General features: G+C 40.0%; 1 protein-coding gene across 5 annotated transcripts in view; it reads left to right on the plus strand.

The window, feature by feature from the left end:
• The window catches only part of MCTP2 (multiple C2 and transmembrane domain containing 2), a 198,250-nt gene that overhangs the window by 143,760 nt on the left and 39,871 nt on the right, over positions 1 to 14,619 (plus strand). The window lies entirely within an intron of this gene.

Here is a 14,619-nt window from a genome sequence, read left to right on the forward strand (position 1 = left end):
CCATTTAATAAAATTACAGTAATTGCATTAAAAGATTATCTTTTGAAAATTTGAAAAGACACTCAACTACTTTAGCAGAGTTTTGCATTTATATTTTCAACTTTATAATTGAATTGTGCTTCCAGACAGAATCGTAGCTACACTGACTGAAATCAGTCGGTAATTTGGAGGGTTCTAATTTTGACTAGTAAGCATTAGATCTTTTTTTTTCAATCCTAGAACGGCACCTATTGCCAGTTTCATTCAGCCCTTCTAGATGCTAGAGATCAGTGAATGGTCAGCTACCCCTTTTGTATTACAACTCAAGGCCCTAAATGGGAACTGACTACTCCTTCTCCCCCGCACTTCCTGTTGGAATGCGCTCAGCACACACTTCTTCCTTCTGTGAGTTTTCTGTTTAGGAGCCATTGCATTTTGCCGATTCCAGTGAATTCTGTCTAGTTCACTCTACTGTCTACAGATCCCTACTGTTAATTTGCACTTGATCCTGATTTTAGAATCTTGAATCTTAGAGAAAGAAAAGACTCGAGAGAAGGACTCTAGAGGTTGTGTGGCGCCGTGACCCAGCCCATGTTTGTCCACCTTCTCCAAGCTTACCTCTCTTACCTGCTCCCGTTCCACCATCATTAGGTGTCCAGCACCTCGTCCCCTTAGGTTTTGAGGTACAGGTGAGATTGTCATACTAAGTTACCAGTCCATTCATCTTCATCTCTTCTTTCCCTCTCCCCTTCCTTCCCTCTCTTCCTCACCCCATCTGTCCCCCTCCCAGTCTCTCCCCATCTCCTTTGCTGCCCCTCTTACTTTCTCACCCCAACTTTCCTCCATACTCCTCCTCTTGAAACCAAAGTGGTAACCTTCTAATAAGTGAAGGACATCATAAGAAGTAAATTTCCCTTTGGAGATAAAATTGATAATACACATAGACATGTTTTTAAAATATGACATGAGCTACAAATGTGGGTAGCAATTGTTATTTGATATAACTATTGGTAGGTGACAGTGTTGCTTTTCTAAGTCAGAGGAAGGCCTCTCTAAAGCAAGTGTGCGCGTGCGCACACACACACACACACGCACACACACACGCATACCTAGGACTTGCTGAGGACCTTTTCAAGGCTAGAGTAGAAATGCAGGCCATTGTATTATATGCCATGGAATTAATGTTGATGAGTCAGGTATTTCTAGGGCTGTCTGATGTGCATGGAACCACAGAATGCCAAAGCATGCAATTTTTAAGGCTATGATAGGAGGCTGTATGTTTGACCTAATACATTAAGTTCTTTACATCAAAAATAGGAAGGATTTTATTTTGATGACCTACTATCAGGTTAATGTCATAGGCAAAAAAATCATTCAGTGTATCATAGGCATATGATTGAAGAATTGTTGTAAGACATTGTGAACTGCAGAATGGCAAAAGCCCAGTGTTTTGTTTTTGTGTGTGTCCTTACTGCTTATGATAGCGAGTATTGGGTGCACAGCAGACATCTAATCAATGCTTCTTGAGAAAGTGCTGGAACTAGTGCAAAGTATCTATTACCAGATACTGATTTCTTTTTATTCCAGCTCCTTCTCTGATCATAACAGCCTGGGACCTCACAAAAGGGTAGAATTCAGAGACCACCCAAAACTTCATCATAATCTTCTCTGATGTATTTTCCTAGCTTTTTCTTGGCCCTCCCCATCCAGGGGGTGGTACTAACCTGTAGGTAAGTGGCCAGAAGGCAGCCAGCAGGAGAACTGGGGAGGAGGAAGGCAACTAGGCACCTCTCACTAGATCAACAGCCCCTGACTATGGGGGGATTTTATTTTTGATCCTTGCAAAGTTGGGTGTTGTTTTCCCCCCTCTATGTGATACCGGGATGTGCAAACATTCTGTATGATGCAAAAATGGAACTGCTTCGGTTTTGACCTGTTAAAGAACCTTGTTCAGCAATTATATTTCTGGCTAATTCGATATGGCCTGTCTTGCGGTCTGAGCTTTCTCATTGTTTCTAAGCTGTCATTTTTATTAGTCTCTCTGGCTGATCTTTGGGACTCCCCATCAGGTGGCGTGTGCTCTCTGTTGTCTGGCTGGGCTTGGCAAGCCAATGGCCCTTTTATTGCTATGTGATGAGGGCCTGCTTGGCCAGGGTAGCCTGTAATTAGACCCACCACAGGTGACAGTTACAAGAGAGGCTGGTAATCATCTTAGCTGCCTGACGTGATGTGTATGGAGAGAAACCTTTGTGGTCTGGTTAGGGCTTACTATGTTATAGTGTATCATAGCCAGGTGATTTATGATTTACGAAGGTGTGTTTTGCCATTTCTTCTCCTATCTTGGTGGTGTGTCATTGCCTTTTAAAATAATAGCTTTATGGGGAAAGTTTCATTGGCCTGATATTGTAGCTCTCATTTTTATAAAAAGATACACAGACAAATCTAAATCCAATTCAATATGTCATCATCTCAGCCATGATCCTGTGCAGCATTTACTGACTTTTAATCTCACTGGGACTTTCCTATAATCCAAATCCCTATTTTTTTGGTCCTTTAAAATGACTTCTCTAATTCTGCCCAAGTTTTTAAAAATGTTTGTTTCAGCTCATTGCCAGACATGCATCCTTTTGTCAAGGAAAAAGAAGAGAGAAAAAAAAACACTTTTTGGCTTAATTGGCATTTAAAAGAGACCCCATGGCTACCTTTTAAGTCTAGCAAAACATGGAGCTGTAGAATGTCATGTCAGGGGTCTCACATGTTCATCCACAGGAGAAGAAATCGAAGGCTTCAGTGAAGTGATTTTCTGAGGTCTCATGGCTTGTTAGAACAGGAGTCTCAGTCTTTAAACCGTTTGCACAGCACGTGACTTTCATAGTCATAAACTTTGCCATTATGGGTTTAGTTCATTAGTATGAACAGCATCTGCACAGTATCCATGGGTTATATTATTAAAAAATAAAAACCACCTTTCCCTTAAGTCTTACATTTGGAAAATATTTTGTTAAGTCTGTGCAGTTGCTACTCAGAAGGGCACTATGCCCCGGAGGGACAAAAATCCACATCATTACCTCCTGTGCAGTTGGATGACCCTTCTAGAGCAGACGAATCTTTCTCATCCAGACTTTATGGTGATGAGGACAATGACATGATGATGACAGTCTGTGCTTTTGTGTTGGAGGTGTTTAAGTTTTTACTTTTGCTCTCAAAACTTGTTCTTACTTTACTGGGCTACCCTAACGCTTTTAGTGCAATATTGTCTTATATTTTCATTTGCATTTACTAAGAGCAGCATTTGTTCTGCTTTGATATATAAGCCAGTGACACACAATTATAAATTTTGGTTAACTATTCCATAGCAAAAACTGCTTTCCGTGGAGACCATTGAGGTCCTCACAATTTTTGGTAAGGAAATTCTTGTAGGCTAGTTTCCCCCTCAGAATTCTTCTTCACAAAATAGGAAACTTTGCCTTGACAATGCCTAATGTCCAAAATGAAATAATGAAAAGAAATGAAAAAATGCCACCATGCACTTTCTAATGTTTGAAAGTGCACTTTCTAATGTTTGAAAAGAAAGGTTAAACCTGTAAAAAATTTGGCTATCTGTGCCCCCAATGACCCCTTTTTCAGTAAATTTAATTTTGTCTTTCATTGGTGATTTTTAAACTTTTAGTGATGTACATGTTTTCAAAGGAAACATAATTGATTTCTTGGAAACTTAGTGCCTGCACACACGTGCACGTGGGATGGGGCTGGGGCGAAGGAAGAAGAGAAGAAAGGAAAAAGGAAAAGGAAAAGAATAGCAAATAGTCTGACCAATGCTCGAGTTTCTTACAGTCAGTCCTGCAGGTGGCGATAGAAACTCATAAATGATAAAAATCCGAGGTAAATTTTTGTGGTCTGCTGTTTGGGGATTTTAATTTCAGCTATTTATTTTTAATCTAGAAGCAGAAATCATTACCCTAGTAAAACTAAATTCAGATTTTCATGTTTGTAATCTCTATTTTTTTGTAAAAATTTCCTTAATCTATGGCATGTTCATGATCAGGCAGAAGGCATGAGATGCAGATAATTAATGAGTAGGTACAGATTCCATTTGGCAAGTAACCACCTTAAGCCTATTTTTTCCTTGGATTTTTTACTTTTCTTAAGCCATAGTTAAAATTGGATGCTTATATCGTTGGTTAAGTTCATCAAGTCCTTCGCTGTTGAGCATTAAGTTGCTTAGGCATAGTGCTGTGTGTGTACATGCGTATCTGTGTGTACGTTTTCAAATCAGAGTATCAAATCTGTTTCCTTCCAGAGGACAGTTCCTTCCTTAGCAAAACTGAGCAGGATCATAAAGTCCTTGAAAGCTGTTTTACCCAGGGATAAAAATATAACATCAACGTTTTCTTTTCAAACATTAGAAAGTGCACAGTAGGTAGGGCAGCAATTTTTTCATTTATCTCCATTATTTCATTTTGGACATTAGGCATTGTCAAAGTGAACTTAAAGCCTTCAGTAGATCGTTCTTTCCTGCTAGTTAAGTTTCAAAAGTTCTTAAATTGCTTTCTGTGAATGTATATTTTCATTTGCCATTTTTTTCTTAAGTTTGAGCTTGAAATTGCTAATTCTAAAGTGGTAGGCTGCAACGTAACGCCCATTTTCAGCTTTCCTCTTTTTCTTGTAGTTTCATTGTAAAAACCTGTGCAGTGTACATTTTCAAGGGGAAACTGCCTTGAGTCGAAGAAAATGTAATTATTTTGGTTTAAATGCTTTAGGCTTAGATGTTGAGTGTCATCAGCAGACAACTGTGAATGGCTTGAGCAAATGATGTGAATTTCAGTCTTTGTTTCTCTTCTAAACATTCCACTTAGTCTTGCTGTGAAGTTTAAACCCCATAAGGTCTTGTATACCACACCCTCTGACACAGAATTTCTTATAAAAGAAGGGAGAAAAGAAAAGAAACCTTCTAACCTCCTTAGACTCTGTTTCGATTGCTGTTCCAACTACTTAAGAGGGAGAAGAGTGGGAAGCAAGTCAGACCCTTGGAGAACCTATTCGCTGCCTTCATATAAAGAATATTCAGTTCTCTGCTCTGTTAGCAGCTGACCACAATCTAATCCGTTAAAAAATATATCGTGGTAAGCAGTTCTTGAAAATGTTTATAATAGATGGTAAAAAGCCAAGCTTGCACTGTGAGATTAGCAGTTGGAACAGGATGCGTTCATCAGGAAATAGGTTATTGCCTATTCTGCGTCCTGCCGCAGAACCTGCAGAATGGATGAAGATTTAAAAGCTTGCGATGCCAGGAGTTTATTTGATTTTGCTCCTCTTACTTTCTTTTGCATATTACAGTGTTGTTCATCACACATGGTGTTTTTCTCAATGAATCTAGTATGAAGTTCATTTTACAGACAAAAAGCATCAATTGTTTGGAGATTTGCCACCCCCCCACCTCATTTCATCAAATGACTTATGAATATTAATGTAACTAACTATAGTAGTCCCCCAACCCCTGATCCATGGGTTTGCTTTCTGAGGTTTGTTACCCACAGTCAGCTGTGGTCCAGAAGCAAATAATCCTTCTTCTGACATGTTGTCAGAAGGGTTAATGGTGACTGAATGCCACATCATAATGCCTATGTCCTTGACCTCACTTTGTGTCATCACATAGGCATTTTGTCATCTCACATCATCACAAGAAAGGTAAGCACTGTATAAGAAGGTATTTTGAGAGAGAGAGACCACATTCACATAACTTCTATTATAGCATATCATTATAATTCAATTTTGTTATTGTTAATCTCTTACCATGCCTATTTGTATAGTAAACTTCATCCTGGGTATGCATGTATAGGGAAAATATACTACACAGTGGGTTCAGTATTATGTGTAGTTTGAGGCATCCACTGGGGGGTATCTTGCAACATGGATGGCCCCCACAGATAATGGCCGGGGGGACTACTAGATTTTACTATAATTCACTTTCACAGGACAAACCTTGTACCTTAAAAAAATCATTAAGAGAATTGTGAAAGACTATTTTCCACTGCCCCCATCCCCATCTTAAAGATAGAGAAAATTCTGCCTAGGATTATGGTGATTTTCCTGCCTTTTGCCTGATTGCAGTCCAGCCTCAGAGCTAGCGGACAGGGACAGTAGTACTCATGAATAATGCCTTCTATGTGGAGACACCTACAGTCACACACAGAGTGACTATGAGATCAAAGACACTGGCTAAAAAGCCTTAGGGAAGCATTATGTGTCTGAGGTCTGATCTATTGTCTGGGAGGTCGGAGAGTGTTAATGCACTCTGCAAAGATTATGCTCCCTCTCTAATTGCTCCAACACTTCCTTAAAGGATTTAAACAGTCAGGAAAGGTGACGCTCCTTGTCAATTTTTGTCTTCTGCCTGCAGTTGAAGTTTATCTGTCTTTCCAGTGAGACCACTAGATCAAGGAACCTAGCCATTGTTAAAGGCCTAAACTCTGAATGAAGGGTGAAAGCAATGAGAGATGTTATTTACAGCTCCATTATTACTTGCTCTTTAAATGCTTTGCATTCCATTTCCGGTGTTTACATTGTGAAAATGACAGCATATCTGTGTTCGGGGGTGGGGGCTGCTGAGGAATCTAAGGCTTCGCTTTGACTTTTGATCAGATTTGTTTTCATAATCTTTTCTCAATGCCATAAGGCCCAGCATGGCATTTTGCACTTAGGTTATTTCAGTTAAAGACATGCAGAATAGTGAACTTCAGCATTTCTTCTGTGCTGCCTCCCCGACCAACACACGTGCACACGTGCACACCATTCTGCAATGTGTATCCTGAATTAGACATGTACAAGACTAAATCACACATAGGACCTGATAACTCTGTCCAGGCCATCATTGTAAATTTCGCATGTTGTGAGAATGCATTTTTAAAAAGCTGTCTACCGCATTCGAATGCTCACTTAAATCCTGTGTGTCCAAGAGCTGATATAGCAGTTTTATCAGACTCTGTATCTCTTAAATTACTTTGATTACAACTCAGTATTTTCTAAATGATACTGAAAGGCTTAAAGGAAGATTTTCCCAGTTCTTCCACGATGGTAGTTAAGGAAATGCTGGGGGTATGTTTGAAAGAGCATATTGAACTCCTTAAATTCATGGTCTGTATTGCTGTAGGAGTGGGGCGGGCATGGTACCTTTGGTCCTGAGCATTTCCTACCCGCTATGCATGCACAGTTGCATCGTTGAGAGGTAAGAATTCCTCTTAGATCAGTTCAAATTGCTAAGTATATGTGGCCTAGAGCGTGCAATATAATATTTATGTAGCTTCCAAAAGAGACTTGGGAGGATTCCCTGTAATTCAAGATGGTAGTCTGAAGGATGGGGCAGATAGAAAGAATTTTTTTTTAAAGAAATCCTTGTTTGTCCCATGAGATTTTCACACTTTCCCACTGCCGGCACTGTATTTTACTCATACTGTATAAAGCTGTCAGTGTCTTCGTTATCTATGCCTCCTGAAGACTCTGAGCAGATGATGAGAACAATTGCTAGAGGGGCAAATGCATTTGAATCAACATCTTCAGAACAGAATTTCTCCCATGTCTCCTGTTCCCGCTCCTACACGGACTGTCCCTCACACTTTTTCTTAGTGTGTGTTCTCTCACACTGTTGGTAGATTACATGGAATGTTTCATCTGTATATAAAAATTAAAAATTCAAACAAAAATCTGGCCCCCATGAAGAACAGGCCCTTTGGGCATATGGTTCATTATGCATATTCTTTTAATTACTAAAACACTTGGGATGGTTTCCCTGCCCTTGCTTTCAACTTGCAAAGTTGGATCTCCTCTGTTGCACTGAAAGTGCAGCACAGAATTCTGTTCTGCAGGAGAAAAAAAAAAGAAAAGGTGAGAGAAAGCCTTTGAAGAAATTATTGGAATTCACCGAAAGGAGGTACGATGCTCAGTGTGAAACTGAAGTAAGAATTTCTCTCCTTTTCGGTCTTTTTCTACCTCCCATGTCTACTACTGCCCCTGAAGGCGAGTTTTACTGTGGTTAGTTTATATGCATGTGAGCAGGACAGGAATGTGAGACTGAGGGTTTAGTTTTCCAGTACATTCCCTCTGAGCAACTATAGTCTCACGATGAAGCTAAGTTTTATTGGTCAGAAAGGGAGTGCTAGGAAAGTGTGTCTTTAATTGATTTTTCAGGGCAAACAGGTGGTAATGGTTTAGACATGCCCTCACACAAGTGCCACTCCTAATTTGGGGCTGCACATATAATAGCTTTATTAAAATATACAATCTCCTGGCTTTGCTTTTTACCTGAACATCTGCCTCTTGATTTTTAAAGGGCCTTTGAAAATATTTTCATTCTGTGCTTATATGGATCCGATCCTAAAAAAGCTGAGGAAGACTTTATTTTCTCTCCATGTCGTCAAACTTATTATTTTTTTTGTTTGAAACGGAAGACATGACAATCCAAACAGCATCTTGAAAGAGGATTTCTGTCTCAGGACTTTTTGTTGCTATCCTTGTTTTGGGCACATCGATGGATGTGATGCAACAGATTTTGAACAGAAGAGGCCCCAGACTGAATTTGTGGTTGCTATGTTTTGATTTGAACTTTCATTTGGGTGAGCAAAAGATTGAGTGAATGTGTGTATGTGTGCGTGCACATGTCTGTGTATGCACATACACATGCTTAGAGACCACATTTGGGGTTTTTCCTGCTTTATAGTGATATCTCAGCATTGTAAGAAATCTTCTTAGATTCCTCCTAATCAAAATAAAGTCAGGACTCCTAAAAGCACTTTCAAGGCAGAGGAAGATTCAAACATTGGCATCATTTTTGTGCTAAGCAGCAGGTGTGTGTGTGTCTCTAATACAAGCACAATTTTCCTTTTGATTAAGCAAATAGGTTGTAGGTTGTCTATCCGAGTAGTGCAAGACCATCCAAGACACTCTTGCTATGATTCCTCAAGGAATTGTTCTTTGCTATAAATAGCATCACTCACTAATCACTATTGGGGTTTCCTGAATTAAGGCACCTTAGTCTGTTTTAAGCACACTGACTATTTACAGAGCTATTGCAGGCTTAATGTGAACGTATTGCAACCCTACTTCTTTTAGTGCCAGAAATAAAGCTGCAAGTAGAGTAACTTAATACAGTGAATGGCTTTACTTAATACAGTGAATGGCTTTACTTGATCACTGCACTAATGCTAATTAGATACACTTGCTTTATTACCCAGAGCGTTTTTCTGTATTCCTTCTGATCTAATCTTTCTACGAACATGAAGGCCTAAGTCATGTGAAGTTTAAGCTTTTAGCCACAATTGCGGCCTGATGTTCCTGCGACCCAAGTCAGAGAACATTTTTAGAGACTTCTCTGTCCTCTCAGAGAACAATTTGAGCCCCACTGTTCTACCATGGATGGTTCCCACAGTGCCAAAAATTACATTTCTGAAATGAGTGAGACAGTTATTGGTACATCTAATGGAATTTTTTCTTGACCTCTTCCAGGTCACCAGCGTTATGGGGAATAAATAAGAGTGTGAGGATTTTCCCACCTTTCCTTTCATCAGAACAGGGAATTTTCTGATGGATGGCTCTGAAAGATCTATTTACCAAAATCAGACTTTCAACTGCTCAATTACCAGCTTCTGAAAAAATGCATAAGGAGAAATTTGTTGTCTGGTTCTAGACCTGAAATTATGATCATTCCAGAGGGACAAAGCCAATAGTCACAGCACATTATGTGTTTTCATGTAAGTTAGTCCTTCTCTACTTTGTCAAGTAGTTCTGTTTTTGTGAGTGGTGTGGGGATTTTTGTTGGCTAATCAGTTATCAACTTTTTTTCTATTTAAAATGATCAAGAAATGTAAAGCATAAATCACCTAGTAGGATGATAGGAACATCAAATAAAGTGATGGACTTTTAACAAATGCATCATGTGTAAAAGAGGGAAAAGATTACGTATTTAGTAAGAAACATGTATGAAAAGGTTAGAGAAAGGTTAGAAACATTATTTTTCTATTTTTAAGAAGTTCCATAATACATTGAAAAGAGGAAAACATAGTTAATATTAGGACCATATGGAATTTTTGTGTACAGACATCTAAAATCAGATGGGAATTAGCTACATTCTTCATAGAAATATTCAGGATTCTGTAATTATGAAATTGGCAGTTTGAAAATTATATATATTGTTTATTCAAATAGTCATAAAGAATAATAAAAGTAAGAAACACATAATCTGAGTGTCTTTCTGCAGAAATTTTGAGAGTAAGCTACCAGTCGGGGTCATTCCCATGCTAAACTAAAAGTGGTTGATGGAATTGTGCCTCTGAGAGACAAGAAAAGATATTAATTTGAGTTTCCCCCCCCCCCAGTGAACTGACCAGATCATTCTATGTCAAGTAGAAATAGTCGAAGACAATGCCAAATAAACACCAGAAATGGTATTTTTAAGTGCTTAAGAAAATAGACAATTAATGAATGTTGATTTGGTAAAATTTATATATGTATGTGTGTATATATGTATGTATGTAGGTCATGGTAACCAGAACATGACTTAGAGGCACAGTTTGAAATATGAAAGATTTATTAGCGTGAGGGTCAGGGCAGGAAAGGGCATTTCAGTTCTGGGCCTCATCCCAGTTGAGACTTTCATCCCTGAAGGGTGTCAGTTTCAGCCTTACCTCTTTCTCTGTGGAGACTGGACCCGGAAAAGTGAATCCCTTCTAGACCCATGGGTTCTTTCCCAAGATGTAGAGTTGGTTTTCTCATCAGTCTAGATAGCCTTTCGTAATTTCCCTAGGTAGGTTCACCCCTTTTACATTATACTACTGTTAGGTTTCTCTTGCTACTGTCACAAATTACTGTATGTGTAAGTGGCTTAAGACAACAGAAATTCATTACCTTACTGTTCTGAAGGTCAGGGGTCTACCACAGGTCTCTCTGGGCTAAAACCAAGATGTCGGAAGGGTTGTGTTCTGTCCTGGTGGCTCTAGGGGACTGTTTCCTTTCCTTTTCATACTTCCTGAGGCTGCCCACATTCCTTGGCTCATGGCCCCTTCTCCCATCTCCACATTCAGCCAGGGCACATTGTTGAGTCCCTACGTGGCATCACTCTAATCTTGTTTCTGCCCTTCCATCTCTTCCCGACTTTCTTCTTCTGCCTCCATCTTCCACTTTTAAGGATCCTTGTGATTACTCTGGACTCAATCAGATAACTCATGATGATCCCCTGATGTTAAGGTCAGATGATTAGCAACATTAACTCCGTCTGTCACCCTAATTCCCCTTTGCGATGAAACATAGTCACAAGTTTTGGGGAATAAGACACGGGACATCATTAGGATACCATTATCCCGCTTTCCACTACTGGAACTAGGCCCTTCTTGCAGTCTTCCACTCATGTGTCTTCCTGATGGATAAGGATTTCTGAAGCAAGGGCTGGTTCCTTGCATAGGAAATAACTTAGTGAGAGTCCTAAGTTTGGGGGAAGTGGCATGGTTATGTACTATGGACATTTTAACTCAGCAGTGGGTACGAGGACTGCAATTACAAATATGTAGAAATTGCATGTTATCAACAACTTTAAAGATGTTTGGGATGTTGTCTGCTCAGTCAGCTTCCTCCATGGCTGCTAGTATGTGGCTGGAGGGCAGGAGGTCTAGGAGGAAGCCATGTACCTGTCCACTCAGTAGATCTTGGGTATGAGAACCCTAGTGCAGAGAGGAATGGATGGGCTAGTTCAGAGGCTAATCAGACGGGGGAAGGAGACCCGGAGTGACTCAAAACTTGCCCAGGTCTCAGAGGCAATTCCTGAGTAAGGGTAAAGGCATAACATTCATGGTGCTCCCCCATGTAACTCCCCACAGTTAATCAAAACCCAAGCCATGCTCAAAGAGTCAGCCAAAGCTTATATTCTCTGTAAACATAGGTAGCATCCCAGACAAAAGTGATGTTGCCCTTTCCCTTGGGCTGTTAAAATTTCTTCCTAAAATTTTTCTATGTTTCTCATTTCCTTACCCGATTCCCATAATCAAGGGTACCTTGCTGCCAGAATTATCTAGTTAAATATCCGATCCCATTATTTCTCTGCTTAAAAATCTGTAAGTGACTTCTCATTTAGTTTACAATCCCATCTTCAACTTGCTCCCATGACCTACGAACTGGCCCCTTTTTTCCACTAATTGGCACCTGCTTAGTTCCCCGCCCTCATTTCCAGGCCCATCCTTCTATGATCCAGCTCCAAGCATGAGAAGCCTTTGAAAATTTGTGCCACTCTCCGGTCTTATGCTTATACTTCCTTTCTCCCACGAATCCATTAAGTCCAGGGCAAAGCGCTGTCATGCTGTGGCATCGGGCTGGACGCAAAGCAAACACGGAGGAAAGGTCTTCTTCTCACTGACCCATGGAACGGCCTGAGCGCTCTTCTGCAAAAATAATTAGTGAAGTAGAAATTGGCAAACCTTGCCTCCCAAGTGGGTCTCTTCATGTTTGCATCGCTGTCCTTGGACTTGGTTGTGGTCGTTGATCTGCTTTAAGAAGCATGACAGTGACCATGTTGACGCTTTACTTTGATCATTGCATTTAGTCCTCTCAGCAGTCCTCAAGGCGCATGGGACCATTCTCATTGTGCGGATGAAAAAAATGCTCAGTAATGTTTCCAAGAGCACACGGCTTGCACAGGAAGAGCCATGATTCAGATCTTCCCAAAACGAGGATGCCATCAGCACCGTTACGTAAACACTTCATGCTAGAAAATGTAATTGCCTCAGAACTGTGGGAAAGATTGCAGCAGGACAAAGTACAACGTAACGGTTAAGAGCGCTTGGCTCTGTTTTCAAACTCACCAAAAATTAAATTATTGACAGTTTTGTTTTCTCATTAAAAAAGTGTTCTTTTGATTACTATGAGGTCATATATAATGACGTACTCTGATTATTTTCCTTAAAACTGTATTTAAATAAGGCATGATGGGGAACTGAAATTTAGGGATATAAGTGTGAGTTTGAGGTAATTTATACTGGTAACTGCTGGATGATAGAAATTGTCTTACTCCTTTTTTTTTGTTTTATTTTTTTCAGTAATACGAACAGTGCCCATACATGTTAAACACTCCATGAATGTTGGTTGAGTGAATATTTGAAATAATTCATCAGTTACGCAGTTTTAGTTGATTTCGGAACCTGTGATATATTTGACTACCTTGGCCTTCTGGGCACTGAGGTAGAATATCAAATGGAAATAAACCATTCACCCCAGAACTTTCCTCTGCTCACCCTTTCTAACCCACACACAAAGGTTCACACTGGAGATGATGCACCGGGGGAATGTTTGGAATTCACGCTTCTGGAGTTTGTCAGGTTCTATCCTCTTACATTTGTGTTATCCAAAGCCACTGTTTGGATTCTGACTTAGGGCTTCCTCGTCTGCCCCATAGACCATGAGGAGCAACCTGGTGGTGTTCCGTTACCCAACTGCAGTATTGGGTACTAAGTTGTTGAAATGCATAGGAATTAGTTAGACCTTTATTTTCATGCCCATTTGACTCCTGTTTCAATTCAACAAAGATTTGGGTGTCTATTACATGCCAGACACCATCCTGTTGTACAAGAAATACAGAGATTATTATACATGCATCATGATTTCGGGAACCAATGAGGGAGGAAAGAGAACATTCCTAGGGCCACTGAGAATGAAAACGGGCAGTTTTTCAGAATGGCAAATACGTGTGCCTCGAGTTTAAGAAATATGGTGGTAGGGGACAAAGAGTCAGAAAGAATCAAAGTACAGGTTCGGGCCTTATTTTGATTTTCTGGGCCTGCAAGGGAAACTAAGAGAACCTACAGAGTTGGGAGAGGCTTTGAGCAAAAGAACACCACAATGAGAGCTAAGCTTGGGGTGGCCACTTTGGCCTTGGTGTGCGTAGCTAGGAGGTAGAGAAAGCAGTGTACAAGGAGGTCTTGGGAGTAGTCTGCAAGGAAGAGTGTTCATCATGATCTTTTTAAACCTTTTTGTTTTGAAATAGGTTATGACTCACATGTATTTTTTAAAAAGAGTACAGTGTTCCCATACACCCTTCAGCCAGCTTGCCCCAATGATAATGTCCTAAATAATCATAATACATTTGCCAAAAACAGGAAACTGATGCTTGTACGATCCTATTAAGTCAAGTGCAGACCTGATTCAGACTGCACCAGCTCTTAGCTGAACTCCTTTTTTTTTTTTAATTAATTAATTTTTATTTTTTTGAAGAATATTATGTTTACTAGGCTCTCCCCTACCCCAAGTCCCCCCCACAAACCCCATTACAGTCACTGTCCATCAGCATAGCAAGATGCTGTAGAATCACTACTTGTCTTCTCTGTGTTGCAAAGCCCTCTGCTTTCCCCCACCCCCAACATGATAGATGCTAATCATAATACCCCCTTTCTTCTTCCCCGCCGTTATCCCTCCCTACCCACCAATTTTATTATTATTTGGTATAAAGCTGCTGTGCTCTGAGCATTTGTGCACAAGTCTTTTGTAGGACATGTTAAATATTTAAGCATAGAAAAGCTGTGAATTATAGTAGATATATGCTCAACTTTTGAGAAACTGCCCTGTGGTTTTCCAAACAGCTCCATCACTTTGTATTCCTAACAGGAGCAT

Source organism: Manis javanica, chromosome 18 (genome assembly GCF_040802235.1).
Source record: "Manis javanica isolate MJ-LG chromosome 18, MJ_LKY, whole genome shotgun sequence".
In the NCBI taxonomy this organism is placed as follows: domain Eukaryota; kingdom Metazoa; phylum Chordata; class Mammalia; order Pholidota; family Manidae; genus Manis; species Manis javanica.